Source organism: Phyllostomus discolor, chromosome 2, assembly GCF_004126475.2.
Source record: "Phyllostomus discolor isolate MPI-MPIP mPhyDis1 chromosome 2, mPhyDis1.pri.v3, whole genome shotgun sequence".
NCBI lineage: Eukaryota > Metazoa > Chordata > Mammalia > Chiroptera > Phyllostomidae > Phyllostomus > Phyllostomus discolor.
The window spans coordinates 187,872,494-187,898,067 of NC_040904.2; the positions used below are offsets into that span (position 1 = coordinate 187,872,494).

The 25,574-nt window shown below is 37.0% G+C and overlaps 1 protein-coding gene across 13 annotated transcripts in view; it reads left to right on the plus strand.

The window, feature by feature from the left end:
• EPS8 (epidermal growth factor receptor pathway substrate 8) overlaps nucleotides 1-25,574 on the plus strand; it is a 165,963-nt gene that overhangs the window by 53,966 nt on the left and 86,423 nt on the right. Inside the window, exon 1 of one of the 13 annotated variants that reach the window (XM_036019301.1) lies at nucleotides 8,721-8,968. The exons of 10 other annotated variants lie outside the window; for them this stretch is intronic. The gene's annotated coding sequence lies outside the window, so the exon portion shown is untranslated. Of the gene's footprint in view, nucleotides 1-8,720; nucleotides 8,969-25,574 lie in introns of those variants that run through there. 2 more of the 13 variants (XM_036019302.1, XM_036019306.1) reach the window with 2 other exon arrangements.

Consider the following 25,574-nt stretch of genomic DNA (forward strand, 5'->3'; position numbering starts at 1 on the left):
GAAGGTTTTCTAAAATTTGGAAAATAAAACATTAAAAAACCAGCCATGTTTCAAACAAAACTCATCAAAATTATAATTATCCACATCAGTTCTCTCAGTTCTATGTAATTTATTCTTGTTCTGCTTGATCTTTGGTAGCAGTTTCATGAACCCATCAGCTTCTTCATTAGTTCTGGAAATCTTAGTCCAGTGGCATGGCCTCCGAGTTGTACAGGTGATGCCGTTAGGGAGCATTCTTGCAGTAGCTGATTATGAACACCTTCAAAGAATCACAGTAAAACAGTAATTGTCTGTGAATGATAATTGACTTAAAAATGGTCATGATTAAAGTTCTGATGAGGATTCATTTGATAAGGAAATTTAGTTATTTCTGTGGCATGTAACAATTGGAGATAATGATTGGACAAAGAAGGTATTGATAAATATCTATAACTTCACACGATTTCTGGAATACCTATATTAATAAGATATATCCGTACACATATAATCTATAAGGGTTTGTAATTACTATTATTTGACAGTGCTTCCTATGTAATTTAACATAACAAATAAACAATTATTTTAACATCTCTCATTTACAAGGTGAGAGACAAATCCTTGGAGATTTTCCAGGGTCCCTCTGGGAAACCTTAAAATTAGTTTGAGGTAGAAAGGATTTTATTTAGATTTTGATTTTGGGAATTTTGTCAAAAATATAAAAAGGTTTGGACACTTGACTAAATAGAATCACAGATCATTATGAAATAAGGCTTAATTATTTAAAGTAAGTGAAACAGATTTTCAAAGCAAATATTGAACGTTGCATAGCTGTGAACAGAACTTTGCTCTCTTCACATTGAGAAGACTCAATTTTCTTAAGGTATCAAAGACCTGATAAAGACTGTGTGAAGCACAGGAAATTATTCTAAGTTTAACATGTTGGTTTTTAAGATGGATTTCTTAAAATGTACAGAAAACTCAGAGAAGTAGTGATATTTTTAAGATATGTTTATGAGTAAATATTAAAATGGCATTGTGCTGTGCACTTTACGTGCATTATTATATTCAGTTTCTATAAAGAAAAGACTATTATTTTTCTTTCACAGATAAGCAAACAGTCTTAGTGAAGTTATTCGGCCAAAGTCACACATCTGGAAGTAGCAGCTGCAGTATTTTCACCTGTTTTGCATTGCACCAAAGTTCTTTACAGCTGTATTTTATAGCCTGTATTAATGATTTGTTTAAGGTCAAGTAATTCTAAATTATAGAGCCAAAGGAAAAAAATTTAGGTTTTAGGTTTCAAGTCCATGGCTGTTTTGACCACAACTTGACACCTCTTGACATCAGTTTATTTAATCTATTTTTCATAGCCACATGTCAGGAATACTAAGGAATTAGATGCTATTGTTAGAATTGTCATTAAAAGTCTAGAAACTGAAAACTGAAAGATTAAGAATTGGTCTGGAGAATCAACATTTTATTGACTGAAAACAGCTGAAAGTGACCCTTCATATTTTGCCAACCCAGGCTAAACCTTCATTGTATTAACACTTCTCAGCCAAAGGCTGTATCTAAATTCTGCTGCCTGGGCAAGCTCCAGTTCAGTTATATTCAAAGATGCTAAATCACTTTTAAAACTGATACGTATTCTGGCAACTTAATAGCAGTGTATCACTGTGGCATTCAGCGCAGATCACATTAAAGCGTTGCTGTGCTGGCTTCAGCTGTGTGACCGCAGTCCTTCTACATGCCGATGACGCAGCTTGTCTGACTTCAGCCCCCGCTACCCCACAAACCTGTTGGTAACATACAAGCTTCAAGGATCATTTGATGTGCAAATTTAATTGCAGGTTTTATTTTCAAACAATGACTTAAGCTATATCATTCTGACAGCTATTTACACAGCTTTTTCTAAAAGGCTACTCTGAAAGCAGGCATTTTATTCTGTTTATTGTAAGTCCTCATTTGATTCTTCAAGGCTGCTTGTTCACTATTAACTTGTTAAAGTATATATATATATGTATATATATATATATATATATATATATGATTCTTGTAGTGGATTCAGACTTTGAAATTAAATGGCATTTCTCCTGATTTTTTCATAAGATAGTACCTTGTCAACATTCACAATTCATTTTCTGTATTTGCTGATTTGTCCCCCTCACTTCCTCCTAGTGCTACAACACATGATTATATTTAGGAGAGGGTATTATGTGTGTAATGGGATGATTTCCTGACTGTATTACAGAGTCAAGGTAAAAACGCTCTGAGAAGCATCAGTACTCTCATATTAAATGCCTTTTTCTTTCCAAATGGTACTTAAGCCAGAAGTGCTCATGAGTTTAATAAGCTAAAATGGTCCAGTCATTTATGTTTTTTTGAGTTTACCTTTTTGTGTAAAGCATAGATTTTGGAGATGATGCTATGTTTAAAAAATGCTGTTTTATGAGGAACACCGTGTCAGTTCTTTTGATATGCATTCACCGAACTGATTATGTGCAATGCTAACACTGTCTTGAGTTAGGTGAAATGAAGAAGCTCTAAATGAACTCTTAATAATGATAGGAAATATTGGTACTACATGCCAAAACCATTTTCCCTGTCTCTCAGAAATTCTTTGTAACTGTTGTGTTTCAGCTGAGTCTATATTTAAATAGGGATTTTCAGCAGAAATTGGAAGTTCTGTCAAAGTGTTGTGTGATAATTTGTGAGGTGAATTTACAGATGTTCTCTTAGCAACTAAAAGTTTCTCATCATTTATCATTACATTGTCTATTTGGTAATTTAATTTTTTTGGAAATTTACTCTGTAAATTTGAAAAGAGGAAAACTGCTAATTAGTACTTTTAGCGAAATTCTAATTAAGTAGGTTTTTTCCTTTTAAATTCAAATTTGGAAAATCTTCTAGAACCTTAGGTCTGAATGAGATCTTACAAATTTGTTTCATTGATCTCATTTTACAAGTGAGGAAATGGAGGCTGAGGGAGGTTAGGTTACCTGCTCAAGGTTACAGAGCTATTAAGTGGCAGACTTCATGCATAAAAACAAGCCTTCAGTTGCCAAGTGCTGAAGTCTTTACACTTTATATGTTTTGGGTCATTAGGATATGAATAGAAATGAGAAATCACTTTTTTCCATTTTTTCACCATTTTCTTCAAAATTTTGTTGGCTTTTTGGTTGGCATTGCCAAAGAAGAGTGTGATGTATTGGAACTATACAGTGATTTCTAGTTTGAAAATTATATTTAGAATCCATAATTAAATGTATTTATGTGGTGTTTCTGTTAGTATACGAGGTCTGTCCAGAAAGTATCCAGCCACATACTATGAAAAATAGAGGCATTTATTGAAGAAGATACACAATACAAGAAACATTGCACACAGGACAATGACACCTCAGTCCCCTTCAAAGTAGACACCTTTGCCTCACACAGTTCTCCCAGCATCTCTTCCACTGTTCAAAACACTCTGCAAAATCCTTAGTTGGGAATTGCCATCAGCTGTCCCATAGTATTTTCCTGAATCTTCTCAGTGGTCTGAATCTCTTCCCTTTCAAAGGTGATTTTAGTTTTGGGAAAAGCCAGAAGTTGCAGAGCATCAAATCTGGGCTGTAGTGGGGCTGAGGCACCTGGGTGATTTGGTTTCACCAAAACCTGCAGGATACAGTGAGGCAGTAGGGGGCATGTTGTTGTGATGAAGCTGCCAGTCACTAGCTGCTGATGGCTGCAGCCGTTTTCATGGCATTGCATCCCTTAACTGACAAAGGACATTGAGGCAGTACTCTTTATTGTTTGGCCTGGAGGGGTGTACTCATGAGGGACAGCACCTTCCCAATCAAAAAACACAGTTAACATGGTCTTGATTTTGCTGTGACTTTGCCGCACCTTCTTTGGGCGTGTAACCGGGTAACTTCCTTTGGGATGACTGGCTCTTCGTTTCCAGATCATGGATCCACAATTCATCTCTGCTTGTGACCTTCTTGAGGAAATCTGGTTAATTGAAAGAAGTTTAAATCAAGTTTTTAGCAACTGTAGCACAGTGTTCCTTCTGCTATGGTAGCAGAAGTTGCAGAATGAGTTTTGCCATGACACATTTCATGCCAAGAACCTGTGTCAAAATCTCAGACACAGTAGTTTTTGGAATTCCCAGATCAGCTTCTAGTTCTCACACAGTCAGTCACCGATCTTTGTAGATTGCAGCCCTTACACCTTCAACATTCTCAGGTGTTCTACTTGTTGCAGGCCTTCCAGAACATTGATCACTTTCAACAGATGCTCGACTATCTTTGAAGCATTTGTGCCACACTTTTATTTGCACTGCACTCATTGCATTTTCCTTGAAAGCCTTCTGAATCATCTAGATAGTTTCCATGCAGGAGTGTTCAAGCTTAACGCAAAATTTGATCCAGTTTTGTTGCTCTACTTGTTCATTTTGAATGCGATGGCCACACAGTACACATACTCACTCAACAGTGTCTACAACCTGTACTGACTAGCACAGAGAAGTTGTTATTGTCCAAGCATGTGCATTGTAGTCCACTGTCTTTGGCTGCCGGGTTACATTGACATCATGCAAACCATTCTCATTATATTAACAATGGCTGGACTTTTTCTGGACAGACCTTGTCGCATACCTAAACATTGCCAATTTAAGGGAAAATGACTATTTTGTTCACTCATATTCACTGTTATATCATTTTGCAGTTCATCTTTGTCAAATCAGAATTTCCCTGACTTACAAGAGACTTATACCATCTGTAGACATGAAGATTTAATTATGATCTTACTCTCCCACGCTTGTGAGATGAATAAATAATGTTGGTTCTGCTGTTTATAAATATAAACACCCCAAGAAGTGCTCGTTTGTATGTTTTCATTTTCTGTCTTTAGTTCAGTTTCTGTGACCAAACAGTTGTTCCAAACCCATAGTAACTCATTAATCTTTTTTATATGAACCAGTTCTTTCTGTTATTTATATACCCATGCATATTTGCCTTTTTGCATACTTATAATATATTAGTAGTTAGACATGATTCTCCCAAAATGGGAATTATAGTTTATCTCCTATTCTTCTTCCAGATAAGTTGTTAAAAGCATTTGGTTGGTCATTCTGCCCAAACAAATTTAGCGAGCTTAGCTTGTGTATATTGAGCTCTGGCAATATGTAGTGTAAAGTTTCTTCTAGAAATCAGGGATTCTGTTTTGTTAGTCACACATTAATTGCTTACTCCTTTGAAAAAAGGGTTTTAAAGTTACATGAAAAGGAGGGTTGAATTAGAGAAGAGAAAGCAGATAGTGAGTCTTGGGAGAGGAAGGAATGATTCACAAATGAGGAACTGAAGTTGAAGTGTTTCGGAACTGAGAGCAAAGTTCTGCTTATATTTCCAAGATGAATGGATTGTGACATTGCTCATCCATTCTATTTGGCTGTCATAACAATTCATGTGAATGACTTCGTATCATTTTGACCCAGTAGTTTTAGATAATAGGTTTAGCTATAGTCTGTCTTATCTGCCAGTATATTTGTGGTTATAAAAGTGTGGGATGTAGGTCAGGGTTACTTATTAATAGAGAAGTGTGTGTGTGTGGGTGCAATTTCCAGCTTCCTTCAGTAATTAATGGAAAAATCCTTGGTAATCAAACCTGTAACGTTCCAAACATATGATATTTCGTATAGGTACTTCTGTTAATTGCCCATCATAGAAAGGTGAGGGAATAAAAAAATACCCATGAGTCTTTGTTCAATTTGTACCATGTCATTGGTGTCCTGAGTTTGCACATGAATGATTATGGTTTTAGTCCATGCAGTTTTTTAATGAGTGTACTGGATAATGATTAGCATTATACCAGCGTGTACCAGATTAGCCTTTTGTGAAACTGTCATTAACATCTTTACCAGTGATTCAGAGCCAAAAGATATATCAGAATTTTGTTACATTAACAGCAGGATATTAAATATGCTTGTTAACTTACTAGGAAAATGACTGTCTTAGAAGAATAAATGGACCTGTTTCCAACAGTAACGTTTGGCATTAGCAGACCCATGGGCCTAAGACATTTTATCTTCAAATGACGGGGGTTGGAATTGGGATACCCTTTAACATCCCTTTCAGTTCCATGATACATTGAAACGTGGGGCTGGAATTTTGTGATTGTATTTTTCATTTTGAAAAAGGCTTTCCTTTATGTAGCTGACAGTCTCATGAAAGAGATTATATTAGTACTTTCTGTTGCTCTCCCCATAGATTCCAAGGCCATTTTTCTCATCTCACTCCCTTGGTAATGCTGCCTTTTTTTCTCCCTGATGCTCTTCTGTCTCAGGCAGTCTGGGTTCCCCAGCACATGTACTCTGAGATGGAAAGTACTGTGCAGGAAGTATACCGGAAAGTCCTTGGGATCAGCCCTTGTGGAAGGAAGGGAAGGAAGAAATGGGTATGGGCAGAGGGGAAGTTAGGCTGCCATACAGTTTCGTGGAGGTCTGACCCCACAGGGGGCTCTGAAACTGGAATTGCTTTTCACAATTGTCTTAGCTGGGGAGAGGGTCTAAGCCTTTGTATTTCCCATGTCCACCCATCTTTGGATGTGGGCTGCCTTGGGAAGGGAGCATGAGTTTATGTGAGCAGACTCTTCAGGCAAGGCCATTCTCAAGAGATCTAATAGCTGAGGGCTGACTGCTGTAGCAACTGGAGGATAAATCCTTCAGTCCTGAAAAGGGGGTCTTGGTGGTGCATCACTGTCTGCACTCCATATGTTTTGCCAGGGTGCTAGTGATGGTTCAGAATGGCCTGGGGGGATGGGTCAGAATTCCCAGGAATGGGGAGTTGCAGAGCATCCTGGTCAGGAGCTTGAGAAATGGTAAAGAAAAGTTGGTGTGCAGATGGTTCTGACAGGTAATTGACTTCTGACATTGATTACTGTTTTCCTAAAAAGTTTCCAAACTTCTGTCTATAGTGATGCCATTCCCTTTTGAGGTTACCGAAACTTAATGAAAACTCTTGAGTGTTATTTGCAGAGCAGTGTGCATATCTTTAGATAAATTCTGTTTGGTTTTTGTAAAATGTACTTATTTTTTCAGTTTCATATTCTTTTTGTTTAAGATTTTATTTATTTATTTTTAAAGAGAAGGAGAGAAACATCACATTGATTGGTTGCCCCTCACATGCTCCCAACCTGGGACCTGGCTGTAACCCAGGCATGTGCCTTGCCTGGGAATCGAACCAGCAACGTTTTGGTCCACAGGCCAGTGCTTGATCCCCTGAGCCACACCAGTCCAGGTGATTGGTTGGCTTCCTGGTATGTGCCCCAGCCAGGCACCGAACCCACAACCCAGGCATGTACCCTGATGGGGAATTTTTCCAGTTACCTTTTGCTTTGCAGGACGATGCCCAACCACCTGGGTCACACTGGTCAGGGCTCAGTTTCCTGTTCCTCATGGGCTTTTTTTCCTTCCTCTATCTTCTTAATAATTATGCCTTTTTAAAATGCTTATTCACAGCAAATCATTTCCTCACATATTTTGTAATTCTTAAATTATAAACTCATCTGCAAGGTTTATTTGTTGTTGTTGTTATTTTGGTTTGGTTTGGTTAAGTTTTTCTAGCTTGTAGAAATCCCATGTGGCCTTGCTTATGGAGTGTTACTTTAAAATGGTTTTGTGTTTGTTTATTCCAGATAGTCCAAGGATATCATTAGCCCAGGCCCTAATTTATCTTAATTTCTTAGCTTGGAGATCCTTGTACAAATAAAATTCAAACTTCAAAACTGTTGTGACACAGGCTTAGGGTTTTAATTTCTAGATGTAGCATTTCCCCTGCCCTCTCATCCAGATTCTCAGGGACAAGCTAGCTCCCTTGACGTCTTTCTAAGACAATAGTGGATTTGTTCTGCCCCCTCACCATTTTTTAACTGTGATTGCAGCCCTTTGAAGACAGCTCTGGTTTTGTGGAAGGATCTCAGTACCATTTTTATACTTTGTACCTTTAAGACCTCTTCGGCATCTACATGGGCATCATCAGGGCTGCTACATATAGTTGTACACGGTGTATCCTGTGTTAAGAAAAGCGGGGCTGGAAATCTAGCTGTCTTGAGAGAGCACTTTATTCTGATCACTTCTCCTTGAGAGGGCATCTCCTTACCAATTTCAATTAGCAGTAAGCGCTAAAGAGACTCCAGTGATCATTCCTGGCAGCCACAATTGGCAGTGTTTGCTTTTGTGCTCACCACTTTGGCCATCAGTTCTCGCTTTGGATTGGCACCAGGGATTTTCTCTATAGTAGGTAAAACTATTTAATTTTTACCTATTGATTTTATTTAGAGAGAGGGAGAAAGAAGGAGGGGGGAGAGAGAGAGAGATTGAGAGAGATTTTTTTTGTTCCACTTATGCATTCATTGGTTGCTTTTTCTATGTGCCCTGACTGGAGAGTGAATTTCCAACCTTGATGCTCTAACCAACTCCGTTACCAGCAAGGGCTGTATTAATTTTTAAAATTTGCTATACTCTTTTTCATCTTTTGTGTTTATAGTGGAAAGCCTTCATTTGCTTAGTCGACCGTATTTCTATATCTGAAATTCCCACAAGTTACCTATTAAACTCCAACCCTCAGATCCCACATCTTTAAAATGGGAATAATACTAGTGTCTGTAAAGTGTTAGTTTGGAGCACATAGTAAGTTCTCAACCAGTGTTAGCCATCATTATTTGCACCATTTACCATTTAAAGCTTTCATTTACCACCTTCGGGAAGAGTTGGAAATGTAGTAGGGGCTGTGTTTACTTACTCAACAAGAAGAGGAAGTCTTAGTTAACTCCCTAGGGAAGCCAAAGGAGAAACTTTGTGCGGTGTAGTACATTGCTGAAACTGAAGCTTGCAGCCCCACCCTGTCTGTTGATACACCAAAGGTCACTTGGCACAGAGAGTGAACAGAGAGAATGTCCTCTCAGTGCTGCCCTGGATGATTGCTCAGAGGAGTTTTGCCTGGACTGTGGGTAGGTAAGTTTGAGTCTGTGGAATATTTTCTTTGCTAAGGAGCGCTCTCAAAGGCATAATTATTATAGAGGATATTTGTAGACCTTGAAACACATAGTAGTAATACTTTTAGTCCTGGTAAGCTCTTTAACAGTCTTTTAAATTCCCATTTGATATTCCAAGTGGATTCTGAATTTGGTGAAATTGGTACCTCAGATTCCACAGGGTCCTGCCTCCTGCCTCCTGGCGTCTTGTGTACTGAGATGGGGATTTAAAGGATTTCCTTCCCTTAGGTTGTAGTGTTAAAGAGATAATTTTCCCCAAAATATTATAGTAAGAAGAAATCACAATTCAGTTAGGAAAGTCCAGACCTATCATGCATTCATAATACTATTTATAAATTAGTATGATATGCAAAATGCTGTGATTATCCTATAAAATATTAACTGCTTTGGATTGTTTATATAATGTTAGTTGTACTATGAAAATTTGCTTATTAACCAAGTTCAGCCTTCTTAGGTTGTTATTGGCTTTGAGTCCACAGACTTAACACTGCCAAATTTCTGTGTAAACATTTTCTTGGACCTAAATGGAGTGAATATGTGTATTTAAAGTTTGCTTTTTTTTAAAACCAATGTATGTTAATGGAACTTGTAAACGTTTAAATAGTCAGTTAATGGGAGTTTTTAAAGAACAACTCTTTCAAAAAATCCAATTTTATAATTATGTTTTAAATATAAAATTTGACTTTAGTGACAAATATATATGAGTTTTAACATAGATCTAGTTTTATAGCTGCTATCGATTATTTGTTACATTTAGTTTAATTCAGGAAGAGCCTTTTTGTTACTGTTCTGTTACTAGGAGTTGGTGCAAGACTCAGTTTTAGTATTTAGAAACAAACAAGAGCTGATAATATTGTATCACAGTATATTAGATAAAGAACAAAAGTAAATAACTGGTTATATCACTTTTTTGATGCTGGGAAGTATAATGCATTCTTGAGTTAAAGTGCCATTTTTCTGGCTGTATTGCTTCTTTTTGAAATACATTCTTGAAAATGTTTATTTCTTTCTAGTATGTCTCCTTATTTCTATACAATAAGGACAACTACCAATGTACACAAATTCTCACTACCCATACTGACATCAAATGCAGCTTTTTGGTAGCATAAATGGGTGAGGTGGCCTGAGAAGTTATGGCTTGATATAGTTTTACTGTTGCTGCAAAGCTTTGTGCAACTTTACAGGCCAAATTTAAAGGCAAATGTTAGTATGTTGAGTATAAATTTCATGTATGCTCGGGGAATGGTATATAAAAAATTTTGCTTTTTGACACTGCCCCCCACCCCCCTGTCCCCTAAAGGAGGCTATCCCTGCACCTACTTTACCTGGAGTGCTTTGAAAGACGTTTCTGTTTTTTAGCAGCTAGACTTGGGAACAGTTTATTCAATTTAAGTAAATTGCATGTAAGAGAAAATGACTATGGAGAGGATAAGATGTTAGACTCATATTCTATGTAAATAATTCTGAAATAAATTATGTAGAGAAGTCTCCTTTTTAGTTTATTTTTCAGTGAAATTGTGTCATTGATTCATCAAGGCAGGTTTGAAGTTTACTTAGGGGAACTTCCTTGGAGTTTTAAGGGAACAAAAATCAACTCATTATACTTTGATTTTATTTTTTTAAATTATATTTTATTGATTATGATATTACATTTGTCCCGATTTTTTCCCCCTTTGCCCCCCTTCACCCAAGTGCCCCCCACTCCGTCTGCCAATCCCTCCACCATTGTTCATGTCCATGGGTCATGCATATAAGTTCTTCAGCTATTCCATTTCCTGTACTGTACTTTACATCCCCATGGCTATTCTGCAACTACCTATTTGTACTTCTTTAATCCCCTCATCTCTTCATCCAATCTCCCCCTCTCCTCTCCCATCTGGCAACCTTCTGGTAACTAACTTCTTTTCTCTTGCTTTTAATAGTCTTTATCTTTAACCTTTGGCCTTTTAATAATGATGTGTCTTGGAGTGGGCCTTGTTGCATCCATCATATTTGGTACTGTCTATGCTTCCTGGACTTGCATGTCTATTTCTTTTACCAAATTAGGGAAGTTTTCTTTCACTGTTTTTTTCAGATAGATTTCCCTTTTTCACAGCCAGAAGTTGTGGGTATTTATCTCCCTGGCACTGGAATCCTGGGCTGGGGGACCTGGTGTGGGTCTGGGACTCCATGCTCTCGTGATATCCCTCCCAAATTTTTATCCATGTGGGTGTGGGGCCAGCCTGTTCTGTATTCACACTCCTCCTACCGGTCTGGATGGATGTCCTTTCTTCAGTTCTGTAGTTGTCAAACTTCCATTCAACTCAATTTCTAACCGTTTCTAATGATGGTTGTTCTATATTCTAGTTGTAATTTTGACATTGTGTGAAGAGATGAGCCATGTCTGCCTATGTCACCATCTTGACTGGAAGCCTTTAGACTTTTAAATAATAGTTTAGTTGAATTGTATAAAAATTTTGTGCAGATGATATAATACAATGGATTATCATATAGTCTTTTGGTCATTTGCTTTATAAGATAGGTCTAATATAATTTAAAAAGTATTTTTTAATTTTTTTATTATAGAGTTAGGATTGTGTATATGTTTTTAACTGTTTAATTTGATATGTAAGCACTTAAAATGGACTTTTCAGCCATGTGAAAAATTATGCTTTTTTAGTTAAAAGTTGTGGCATTTGCATACAGAATCTTATCTGTAGAATGTATTAACCAGATTTAGGAATTTGATTAGAGGACACGTGATAGTTTTAATTCTCAATATATTTTTAAAAATTTTAAAGCAATTTATAAAATGTTGTCTTTCTGTACTTGGTAATGTAAAATCTGAGACAAATTGTGTCTGTTTCTTAAGCTTGTTGTAGAATCTCACATGAATATTTGTCCAAAAAGGCTTTGCTTTTAGGAATATTGGTGTGCAGTTTCTTGAGTATTAAAAATACATCGTGTTAATTATTTATGCATTCCAGAACCATATTATTTAATTTTACTAATTACATGATATTAATGATCAGATTTAAATATTGGACTTCTTATTACTATTAGGTTGCATTGCAGTCTTTGTTTTCTTTCATTGTGAAAAAAAAAAAACACTTTCCCCTCATCTGCAGGTAGTTTTTCTTTATTCCACTGTTTTATACAATTTGCCAGACCAAATGACACAGTTAGTATCCATTAAGTAGAGCTCATGCATATCAATCTTGGACACAAAGTCTGGGATTGTACTTGGGAAAAGCCCTCCTGCTGCTCCTGCCTCTCCTTCCAAAGACTCTGAATGTAGTCTCTCAATTTATTCAAAGCCTGGATTTGTGAAAGCCAACAGGGCTCCCTTCTGCCCATTCATAACTATGTTGCACTCTTCTTGATAAAACTTGTCAGCAGCTTTCTCATTTCCTGTCATATAAAACTCAAAGTCTGGTATGTAACTTATCATTTATAGACATGTAGCTTAACTTACAGCCTAAGCTTCTTGATCTTAATGCTTTACACCTCCCGTTTCCTGTCTTTCTCTTCACTCAGACCGCAATCAGAAGGTCTCTAACATCCAGAGTTTACTTCATCCATACCTTCTACCATTCACCCTCGTTAAATTTCTTTTGGTCCCCTCTTTCAACATTGAAGTTAATCTGTTATGTACTTTTTGCATTTTCTTAAGGTGCTTCCTGTTCTTGTCTTGAGTTAGTGTTATTTTTCCACGTGTTATAATATTTTACACCTCCTGTTATAAAATTAAGTTTAAATGATCCACTGAGTTAAGTTGGCATCTCTTTTGATGATTGGCTGTGGTTTCATCTTCTATGTCCCATGTTGTATTTAGTGGATTCTCATTATAAATATTGGACGACTGAATAAATGGAATGACATAGTGAGTTCCTGACCACCAGATGTTTCACTGCTCTGTTGGAGCAGACATTTAGGGACAGAGGATCAACTAGAGATCTCAACAAGTATGGCATGGCTTTCTGAATCAGAGCTGTTCTCAACAGTGAAATCTGAAGAAACAGTCAAAATGCGGTTAAGAAATCATTTCGATTATGTTGAGTAGCTTGATACTGACAAGGAAAGAATACTGACAAGGAAGTGGTTTTCTAGGTAAAGGCTTCTAGCTGAATAGGAAACTGAAGAGTAACATAGGCTTTGTAAATAGTGACTGGAGTTCTGAATCAGATCATTTTTCCGAAGTTTATTGTTAGGGAATAAATACTGTCAGTTGTGCTATCACGCTTGTTTTGAAAGTGAGGATTTATTCCTACCTTATTGATATGAGGGAATAATTTGAATATATTATAGTTCTTACATGTATGTGTGACTTTATCTCAGTAATAGTAGGTAGACACAGAAAATTTCACCTAGCTGAAACAAGCCACATAGGAATACACAAAATACATGCCCACACACCTCAGATATCTCCCAGCTACCTCGCTTCACTGCATATTACAGGCTATAACCATCCGTATCTTGTTTTATAATTTTCCCTTCAATTTCAGATAATTCTTCTTCCACCATTTCACAATAAATCACAGGCTGCGACCCTTTGGACAGCCAATTCCACAAGCAGAGTTTAGGTCTTTCTCAAGACCTAAACTTTTTCCATATTTATTTTTTAACCATTTAACATATGTAAAACTGTGCTATGGTTTTTATTAGATTCTTTTCTTTTCTTACATGTTACTTATGGCCATTATTCCCATAAACCCTGGGGTTTTAATGACATGATTTTTGTGTAGCATCATGATTTTTAGGAATGCATATGTTTCATTATAACACAACTGACTGTGCTGATTGATTACATACAGAGTATGATCTGATAGTTCTCTCTCTCTCCATTTTAACGCCCCATCTCCCCGCTCTTTTAACAATGAAAGACAGTAAATAGTCCCTGTAAGGGAGAGCCCAGTACCACACAGCAAAATGTCAAAGAACTTGTTTAAACAGTGTTGTTAAAAAAGGGGGGTGGTGTGCATTTACCAGTGGAAATAAATAGGGTCAAAAGCAAGTAGAGATGAAGTTAACATATAAAAGGCCCATGACCCACTGGAGTAAAAATATATCTTACCCTTAAATAATAAAAATTATGTTAAATAGTTTTGGAGCCTTTGCTGTGTACTACACACTATAAATCTTGACATGGATTATGTTATGCAGTTTTTACAAACACTATAAAGTAGGCATTATTACTGTCTTTATTTTACAGATGAGGAAAAAATGACTTGCAGAGATTAATTCATTTGCCCAAGGCCGAAAACTCATAGATATAAATGGCAGGGCCAGTTCTTAAATCAAGTCTAACTTCTTTGCCATAGACCTTAGGGGCCTCTTAGAGTACTTCGTAGATTATAAATAACTTCCGATGTGTTATTTCCTCTGCACTTAACTGTGTCAGGTTGCCGTCACAAACTCTTTTGACCTCTATAATAGATGGAGAAAGAAAGGTATTTAGACTAAAAAAATACACAAATGATCAGAGACAGAACAATAACAGAAACTAATAACAGACTCCTAATTGAGAGTTTTATCCCATATAAAAAGGGAGAAAAATTGGATAATTGGCAATAATAGAGGTGAGCTGAACTAAAAACAGAGAAGAAGAAATGATTGTGTTGGAAGTTGGGGACAAAAAGGTGAATTTATAAGACTGTCACAACTGAAAGGAGGGAGCAGAATGGGGAATGAGCAGCTGGAGCCTCTAACTCTCTGGTACATGAAACCCAATGAGGTTCTCATAAAGGGACTCAAACGAGCACCGGTTTCAGCACAGGAATACGGTAAGAGAGATTTGAGGCCATGAGCATAATAAACTGATTATGCTGTAAGTCCTGATTGGTAGTAGGCTCAGAAACACACACACACACACACACACATGCGTGCGCGCGCGTGCGCATGCACATGCCTGTAGATAAAAGGGGAAAGACTCTAGTGAAAGCCCTCACTCACAAGGCTTTATTTGTGCTTCCAGCCCCTATCACTATTTCTTTAGGTAGTTAGTTACTTTGCACATAAACAAGTATTTCATCAGTGTTTGTTGAACTGGAGGTTTGATATAGAGCGGTTCTTCAGTTGAGTGTTGATTAAGAGCCAAATTTTATACAGATAATAGGATACATAATGGTGGAATTAATGAGTGTGTGTGTACTTGAAGCAAGGGTCAGCAAACTGTGGCTAGTGGAGTGTTTTCCTCTCTGAGCTAAGAATGGTTTTTACATTTTTAGTGGGTTGTTAAAAACAAAAATGAAAACGAAGAATAGCAACAGAGACCACATGTGGCCCACAGACCCCAAAGTTGACCCTTTGCAGAACTTTTGTCAACCCCTGACCGGAAGTGTAGCCCATGAAGCAAAAGTTACACTCCATCTTTTTTAGGAAATCATGTTAGGTAGTAGAAACTGGTATTATAGTGGAGTAAATAGAGGGCTACATTTTCCGACATGCACTTTTTTCCCCTTACATGTAGGAAGGACTTGATATTTATTTAGTATGGTATTTTGCTAGGAGCTTTATGTACTTTGTAACCTTGAAGGATTATCACTACTTTACAAAGGAGGGAAGTAAGCTCATAGATGCTAAGTAAGCTTAAGGTTTCACATTTAAAAAGTAGTGGGATTCATGTTTGTCTGAGTCTCCCAGATAAGAGATAAGAAAATAGTGGAGAAAATTTGTAAAAATTGAGGGTGACTATTCACAATTCTGGCTTGAAAATATCTCATTAGGTATCAGATGTGGACATTTGTAATAACTTTAGCTAGTGCCTAAAGCATAAACAAAATATTTAAATTTTACACGCAAAGAATAAGAGTGGTTGGAGAACTGTGTAATTTTATTATAGCATTTGCAGATGAAGGAAGATCTTTGGATAAACTGTATTTAGAGTTGTAAAGAAAACGTAAAGAAACATTCAAGTCTCATATTAAAACCTTAAAATAATGGTCACCCTTAAAGACGTATGAGGCTTAAAATACTGTCAATATAAAGTGCAAAACAGAAAGTGTGTTCTCTGTCAATAGAAGTGTACTGGGAAGCAGTGGATTTTTGAAAAGCAGATGTTAAACAAATACTGACCCATCTGTTTAATTGTAAAGTTTTGTGAAGATTTCAGGGTATTATGAAAACATGTAGTGAGGGGTCTAATATACACTGGTGGGTCAGGACAAGACTCCTCCAGGTGGGCCATTTAAGCTGAGATCTGAGAGTTAGGCAGGCAAAGACATGGAGGATTATTATTTCAGACAGACTATCGATAGACCTTGAGGATGGGAAGGGCTTAGCATGTTCAAGTAAGTATCTAAAAAGGCCGCTGGATCTCCTAACAACTTTGAGGACAGGAATTACATCTGTTTTGTTCATCATTGTATATCCAGCTTCATACATACAGTACCTGCTGACGCATGGTGAGTCCTCAATGAGATCATTGAATTCATAAAGAATGAATGGACTTTCACGCTGCAGTTCATTGTATAATTATGATTACAGAGATTGCCTGGATGAAGGCTACTACCCTTCTTTCTGAAGCCTACCTAATTATATTAACAGCTCAGATCGGCCACTATCCCTCCTTACCCTGGGCTACTTGCAGCCCAGCTTTCCCAAACCGTAACTGCTGCTGCCAGGGGATCTGAATGGAGCTTTTGACCTGGAGACAGTCTGCACAGAAAAGTCAGGAAAAAGGAGCGTAGACCGCTTTAACTGGATATGACTCTGAGAAGGAGAGGTGTATTTGCATTATTACAATGTCAGCAACAAATCTGACATAGAATGAATATAGCCACTTTTCTAAAAATAACCAGCTGAGGGTGGGGGTGTTCCGTACTAAAATATATGATCCCAGGTTCTCTGGGTGATCACCAGCCACCAAATACCACATGAGAATCAGGCTAGAGGTTCAAGTAAGAAGTTAAATATTCAGATGCTTCCTATTTGTGGGGCTTATTTCTTCATAATCAAATTTGAGCTCCTAAATTAAGACAGTTTTTCTTATAGGTTGGGTGCATTAAGGAATTTATAAAGTAGAAAGAGAATGGCGACAGGGTTGCATATTTGCCAAGTATATGAAGTAAAGTTGTAGTAGATAACATTACAAGGCATTTACCATAAAATTGAGGTGAATTGGGGGTTTACAACAATTAAGGAAAGAGATGATAACTGGAGGTGGGAAGCCAAATGGAAATTGGAGACAGAAAGAAAGAAAACCTTTCAGAGTTATTCATGAATATGAATTTTTGAGTTAAAAAAAGAACAGGCAACAAGTCGTAAAAACACATGTAGAGTTGTTCATACAAGAATTTAATAATGACACTTGTGTATGCTTTACTTATGCTTAAACTTCAGTGAGCTTAATGTACGCTGTCAGATTGTTGGGGGTTTCTTGTGAAGTTTGAGGAATTTTCTTACTGGCTCTCATGAATCTATTCCCTCACAGAAAGTATAATACAAAAAGTGTTGTCTAGCATATGAGGTTAAGTAAGAGTTGTTTTTTGTTTTGTTTTTTTTTTTTTTAGATCAATGAGGGGGGGGGGAAGACAACTCTCCTCCCCCAGCAGATATTGTAAGGTGGTACTGGAATACAGAAAACTCTTAGTTATTTTTTAATGGTTTCTTTTTTAAGTTAAAATTATTGAGTTAGCTATTATCAAAGTCACTTGGCTCGTTACCAGGAACAGAGAATATTTTAACTATTGCAGTTAACAATTGATTTTTTCATAAGACATCAAGTAAATGATAACTTTTAAAATGAAAATTAAAGCTGTTTCTTGTGCTTTTTAAATCTCTTAAAGTCTTAACTTTTGTTAGCACTCTTTTGTAATTCCTATTGATATTTGCTATGGAATTTAATGGGATAATTAATTATGAAAGCAAGATCTAAGTCTTTTCTTCTTACCACTTTAAAAGTTTGACCTTAGAAGCCATCTTATTGATGTATGTGTATTCTGTGTGTGGATGTGTGTGTGTGTGTGCCCTGTTAGGAGTACTAATGTATTTTATTTTGTTTGGTGCATGTTTTCCTGAAATCTTATATGTTTATTAGACTGTTTAAAAGTTCATTGAAGAAGTGAAAAATGCAGAGGAATTTAAAAAATTTGTTTGAGCCATTTTATAAGTTCTTCCATATTGTCCTTATGTAAAGGAACATATCTATTCCAAATCATTTTATATTTTCAAAGTAATTTTCTGCATACATTGCCTTATTTTATGCCCTCAGTCTACTGCGAGATCAGTGTGTGAAGGTGGAACTCAGGGCCCCACTCCATTTGACTGATAAGGATGAGTGAGAAATGGCGTCTGTAAGAGGCACTTTCAGATAGAGTTAGCACTGGGCCCCCGTCCAGAATTGGTAAACACTGAACCAGTGCTCTTTTTTTTTTCCCCCAAAACAGCTTGTTTGATGGTTCTTGTAAATTAGGAATTGTGTCTCTTGATTTCTATTAAAGTGGGAGTACATGATAATTTAATTTGTATTAGAAAGTATATATACACACGTGTATATTTATATATGCATGTATACATACACAAAGGATGATAAAGATGGTTTTAATTTATGAGTTTGTGCATTTGCCCTGGAAATTTTTAGCCTCTGGTACAATATAGAGACAGCTACAATTAAGATACATCTTTCGTCTTACAGATCAGGCACCTGTACCTGATGGGCTCACAGATGTTCCTAGTTTATCCATTCCTTAGTTATTGTTTTGGTAAAATATACAAACACAACGTTTACTATTTTATTCATCTTTAAGTGTATAGTTCAGTGGCATTGTAGTGCAACCATCACTACCATCTATCTTCACAGCTTGTACATTTTCACAAATGGAAACTCTGTACCCATTTAAACAATAAATGCCCATTTCCCTACCCCCCCCCCCCAAGTCCCTGGAGTCACCATTCTACTTTCTGTCTCTGTGACTTTGATTACTCTAGGTAGGCATGCAGTGGAATCATATAGTATTTGCCCTTTTGTGACTGGCTTACTTTACTTAACCCGGCCTTCAAGCTTCAACCATGTTGTAGCATGTATCAGACTATCCTTCCTTTAAAAGTCTAAATAATATTCTGTTGTATGTGTATACTACATATTGCTTATCCATTCATTCACTAATGTACAGTTCAGTTGCTTCTCCCTTTTGGCTATTGTGAATGATGTTGCTAATAAACGAGTGTACAAATATCTGTTTGAGTCCCTGCCTTCAGTGCTGTTGGGTATAGACCCAGGAGTGGAGTTGCTGGAATACATGGTAATTCTGTGTTGAATTGTTTTGAGAAACTGCCTTACCATTTTCCTCAGTGGCCTCACCATTAAAGGCGAGTTTTAAATGAAAACCAGACAAAAACCAACCTTCAATTCTTTTAGTCTCTGAATTTTTTAAATGAACTTTTCTAAAATAGGATGGATAATGATTAGATTTCTATATAGATTGGATTTCTTAGGTAACTAATAATGAAAAATATATAGGTTGTGTCCTTATAGGTTATTGGTAGGCACATTTTAAATTGGTTAAATTATCTTCCTGTTTCTCTCTGGAGAACTCAGGAGTTTGAAAAATTAGGGGGGTGCCATAGATGAGTCTTAGTTTTTCCAAAAAGATATGTAGAGTGGAATACAATTGGGAAGATTCCCACAGGAATGAAACAGATAAAATGATCTAAAAATTAATTAATTTTGTTTTCTAATCTAGTCTGCCCTCCAGAATGCCCCTATAATTTAAATTATTTCATTAAAAATTAGTCATCACTGCTAGTTTTCCTTTTTTATAAAAATTAAGTCCAGATTTCTTTACATACTCCCCCAGGCCCCTCACAATCCGGTGTCAAGCTCTTCTTTGCTACACCATCTTTCTCACCCTCATGGTGCAGCCACACCAAATATCTCGCTGTTCCCTGAAACTGACGTCCGTCCCTGTGCCAGCTTCGCGTGTGTCTGGCATGCCTCTCCCTGTCCTCACATGTACTGATCGGCTCCCTCTGTGTCTTTCAGACCTGGTTCCATAGGTTCCTTTTATGTGAAACCTGCCAACAGCTGCTCTAGGTTGATGCTTTCATAGTACATCATTCAGATCACAGTAGCACTTACTAAATTGCATTGTAATCATCTGTGCATATCTGTCTAAGCTGAGTGCTCTTGGAGGAGAGAAACGCTGTTCTTGTCATATGCCTTTGTGCGAAGCACACCTGGTGGGTGCAGACAAAAAAATACTGAATGAATTTCTTCGTGGTTTTGCTCACTGTGGAGTTTGCTTCTACTAAAGAATGATTCCACAGATAAGCTGAAATTCCTGTCATAATTTCACTAATTACTAACAACTGGGTATATCTTATCATGGGCAGAAGTACCAAACAGGCTGATTTAATTTTCTTCGACAGCTTGCCACTGCTCCATTTCTGTGCAGATTTCGTACCCTTCTGGCCACGCTGACTTCATGGCTGTCCTTACATTACCCTAGATCCCTCCTGTCCTAGGAGAAAGCAGCTGGTAATTCATACTTAAATGTCAATGACATAATCTATTATTATTCCTAGAAGTTTTTGTAGTGTGAAAGTGGTTCCTAGGTAAAAATGCTTAATTCAAGAAAAGAATGAATGAATTTCCAGTGGTAGAATTTCAGCCAGTATGTCGTTTGGGTAAGTGATATACTCCCAGGAAGCAGGATACTCTGCCCCGGCCCTGAAATCACAGTGGGCAGGCAGGCAGGCTTCCAAGAGCACCTCTGACTCTTCAGCACCTCCAGAGCGGTGTTAACTCTGGGAATATAGTATTTCCTCAGGCTGCTGCTTTAAGGGTTTTGCCCTTCTCTTCTACTGCTCCTCAGCAATAGGCAGGTCAGAGTGATGTGGCTTCTTTCAAAGTACATAGTCTGCATCGTTAGTTAACTAGGAATTTCTTTTTTAAATATTTAGAACTAGAAATATGTAGTCATTTAATATTTAAACTAGTTTCTCTGAATTGGTTACAGATATGAGGATATGAGTGAACACTTATTAGCTGACTCAACATTTGAAATCACAGTCTTTCTACTGTAAGCAAAATACTGTGAGGGTCAGGTGTTGAAATCTTTCCAGTCTAGATTACTCAAGAGGAAACAAACAGCAAGATGCAGTTTAATTGCTTGTTATTTTGAAGAAGAAAATGTTATGTGTGATTTTCTCCCCCAAGGCCTGTGTCCAGGGCAGAATCATTTTGGTGTTTTTATAGTCTTGTGAGATATTTTCAATGTTTTAGAACTAAAAAACAAGTGAGACTGACGTAAATGTATCTGGACAGTGGAATGTTTCAACGTTTATCTAAGTAATTGTTATTGTAGATTATAAAGGCTTGGTATTATTTGTACCCAAATCCTACTGATATAATACATTAGAATTAATAAACTAATGTATGAGGACATACATAAATTTTGGCACAGATTTTGTAAATGCTTATAAGCGTACATGAGTACGTATGTGTAATTATACATGTGTATATGTCTCTGTGTGCTTAAGTATGTTTAAGTTTTAACAAGCATTCTAATGTGAGGGCTGGGGAATCTCAGACAGTCATACTTGTAGAAACCGAGTTTGAGCTCCTCCATTGGTCTGCTTGGGTTTGAGGTCTTAACAGTGTGTGATATTGGGTAAGGGTGGTTCTGTGACTCAGTTTCCTTACCTGTAAAAGTGAGATAATAATAGTACCTATCTTTTAGAGGAATTGTGATTACGATTTGAATTAATGTGTGCCAAGAATATGTAAGAATGTTTGGCTTATATAAACCCTTGTGTTATTTACTGTTTTTGTAAATTATTATTAAATATTGGCCACACAGTTAATTCAGAGAGAAAAAAGTGAATTACTTTAGGGAAAAAAAAGTGACTGTTTGAAGCCAAAAACATTAGTTAATTTTGTAGGTTAAAATCGTAAAGTTGTTTCTTTATCATTAAGAGATTATGGTATTAAGAGGAATATGTGTAAATTGTCAGTGATTTATTCATTATCATACACCTTGGATTATCTGTCCTGACTGTATTTACAGTTTTCCCTTTCATGACCAGATAATGTGTGTTTATGTGATGGTCTCTACTTTAAAACTGGTAGGTTTAAGAAGATATATTGTCTCTTGTCATTTTTCACTAGACTTCAATTTTGTCTAATGACTGTTTGACAGAAACGGCACTTGTTAGAGTTCCTTCCAAGAAAAACATTGGGTGTTTCAGGAAGTGGTCTTAGTGAGTCAGAGGATAATACTTTTTCCTCTGAGTCAGTTCTGAACCTCCTTGATATAAATAGGCATCCTTTTACCAAAAGTTCTGCTTTTCAGATCAGATGTTAAAATCATTATTGATACATGACCACACCAAGAACAATCCTTTCACTGATATTTCAAGTCAGTGAACACTGAAGGGGTCTTATCTAATTGAAATTGGAAACTCTGCTAAGTAAATTTAAAAAAATTAATTCATTTCTGTATTTCTGAATTAGTTTCTATTTTGTATCAAATTTGCTTCAGATAAGAGTCATATGTGTCAGGTGTCCATTTGTGTCAATTTTAGAGGAAATCTACATTGGTAATATTCACATTGGTCACTAAAATTCTATGAACTTTCTTTAGCACACACATATAAAACTATAGCACGACTTTACACAGGAATTATTTTGCAAAACGCTGTGCTCATTTGCCAAATCTTGGGGCTGTGTTAGCGATACAAAGGAATAAATCAGAGTGATTCTCTGTAGCTACATTAAAAAGTGCTATGAAATAAATAATTGTTGAATGACCAGATGTTGTTAAGGTTGAGTTATTTAGGGAAGACTTTAAAAATGGGGTAGCAATTGAGGAATTAATAGATGTAAGGTATAAAATTACAAGTACGAAGGATATTTAGGGTAAATCATAAAGGAACTGATAGATGTAGATAATAGATCTTAACTAATCTGTGTGTGCTTTTGCATATAATCCACCTAACAATTATATTCTCAGTTTTTCAGCTGAGTAAAGAGAGCCTTAGAGAGGATATGATTTGCCTAAAATCATAGGGAGATAGTAGAGTCAGGATTTACATTCAGGACTGCCTATGTTAATAGCATGTTCTTTTTCCTGTGACACAATACCACACTGAAAGCATTGGCATATTGTTTCTAGTAGCTCTGAAAAAAACATCCAGTAAGCATTTTCCTTCTTGGCAGAAATATTATTAATTTTTTTTAAGGGCTAGAGAAATTGTCTTTGTATGCTAGGACATTGCCTTCTGGTCAAATTTGCTACCCCCCCCCCCTTAGGGAGCAGCAAAAGACTTAAAAAAAAGATTTTATTTATTTATTTTTAGAAAGAGGGGAAGAGAGGGAGAAATAAAAAGAGGGAAACATCTATGTAAGAGAGAAACATTGATCAGTTGCTTCTTGCATGCGCCCCAGCCAAGACCAAACTCCCAACCCAGGCACGTGTCCTAACTGGGAATCGAATTGGTGACATTTTGGTTTGTGGGATGACGCCCATCCAACTGAGCCACACAATTCAGGGACAGGACTCTCTTTTTTCTAGCAGCAGATTATTGTCATTGAGCCTCTGTAGGGTTCTCAAGGTCAGTTGAGTATGTTTAGGGAAAATTTTTGGGTAGTGGTGATTCATGCTGTGAATACTTTGCCCTGTTTGGAGTCTGCTGTTTCGTCTTGGCATCTCCAGTCATTACAAGAGTATGCCACTTTGTTCCATCCTATTTTCATGGGCAGGGAAGCAGCTATGTGACTCTTGGCAAAGTTGGCCTTTCTTGAAGCAACAACAGTGGTAGTTGAGATAAAGCACCACTCTTGTAAACACTGCCTCATGTCTCATAAAATTCAAACACTTGTTTCCTGGGAAAATTTTTGTTTTAGCATCCCTGAATGAAATAGCTTCAGTTCTTGGGAGAGCAGGGAAACTCGTCTTTTTCTCCCCAGCTAACTAGCTGGAATGCGCTACTATGTACTGCTATGTACTACTTCTAGGGATTCTTACCAGGTAAATTGTAAAGGAAGAAAAGTAAAAAATCCCTCCTGTCACCCCACACCTTTATTTGTAGGCAGCCTTGGAGTTTATGAGGGTAACTGAGAGCCAGTTGTCAAAGATATTTAAGTAACTTCCCCTCCACACAAAAGAGAAAATAGGATGCCTTTCTCCTATGCCCTGTTCTGTCATGTGGTCCGCATAGGTAAATTTATGTGACAGGAAGCAGGTCACTGAGCTAATATGTGGACCTTCATCACTAATGTCACTGAGCTAATGGTTTAGAGCTGCAAAGAACTCTTGGAAGTACCTTAGTTTCCAGCCTAATCAGTACTGATGAGGGACACACTAGTTTGAGTGATATGTCCGAGGGCACAGAGTGAGAAATAGTACTGACAAAGCAAGGAATCCTATTAACTTCATCATTCAGCATTCTTTTTAAACTCAGGACAAATCTAAATCAAGTTGACATCTAGGATGTTCCAGCAGTGGTATTTTCTCCACATTCACAGAAAGCGGATGGGTTCAGGCAAGATGGCAGGCAAGTAGAAGGAGATGTCTGTTTTACACAGTGAATGGAAGCGACTTGGAGAGACTTTTGGGGGAGTTGAGTTGACACTACCTGCTCTTTTCCCTAAGGGCTCTTGTTAGAGGCTAGAGATGCTAAATAGTTTCTGTTTTTAACTCTTCAGCTAGTTAAAATATTTCATACTAAGTTTTTCTTGCTTTAAGAGCATTGTTTCATTCTGTCTTATTTATTTATTTTTATTTATGAAAAAGAGACACACAGACCCATCGATTTTTTGTTCCACTTATCTATTAATTGTTTCTTGTATGTGCCCTGACTGGAGATTGAACCTGTAAACATGATATATTGCAACAGACTGCTCTCTAACTAACTGAGCTACCTGGCCAGGGCCTCATTCTATCTTTTCTTTTTAAAACTTTTATTTTATTTTTTTACATTATTTTTATTGTATTTTTTCCATTACCATTTATCCCCTCATACCCTCTTCCATCTCCCCCCACCAATCACCACCCTGTCATCCATGTCTATGATCATTCTGTCTTTTCTTAATAAGAAGATTTGAAGTTAAGCATCTTAATTTAGTCAAGTAAAAAATAATTAAGGGCATACTTTTTTATTTGTTAAATATTTACTGAGAACTTACTTCATGTTAGGTGCTATGCTTAGCACTTGGTATTCATTATTTAGCCCCTGCCCTCAAGAAACTTAAAACCCTATGTACAAACAAGACAATAGGAAGTTACTACAGTATGATAAGTGCATCATAGCGCTAGTCTCCAGTTTCATGGGGATACGTGAGAGAGGCATCTGTCTTCCTGTGGGGAGATCAGGAAGGGCCTCCCAAGACTGAGATCTGAAGTTTGGTAGTTGACCATGTGAAGGGGGCAGAGAGGTTTTGAGATGAAAGGATATTTCAGATAGATGATGTTCCTTGAAGACAAGAGTATGATAAAAAAATTCAGTATGACTGATACATAGTTAGCAAGGGGAGGGGCTCCGGGGTAGGTCTTGGAGGGAGTAGGAGAGGTGGCGGGAAGGCAAGGATGGTGAAAGAGGAAACTTGACAGGTGCGAAGGGACCGCTCACAGAAGAGTGGTGTGCTG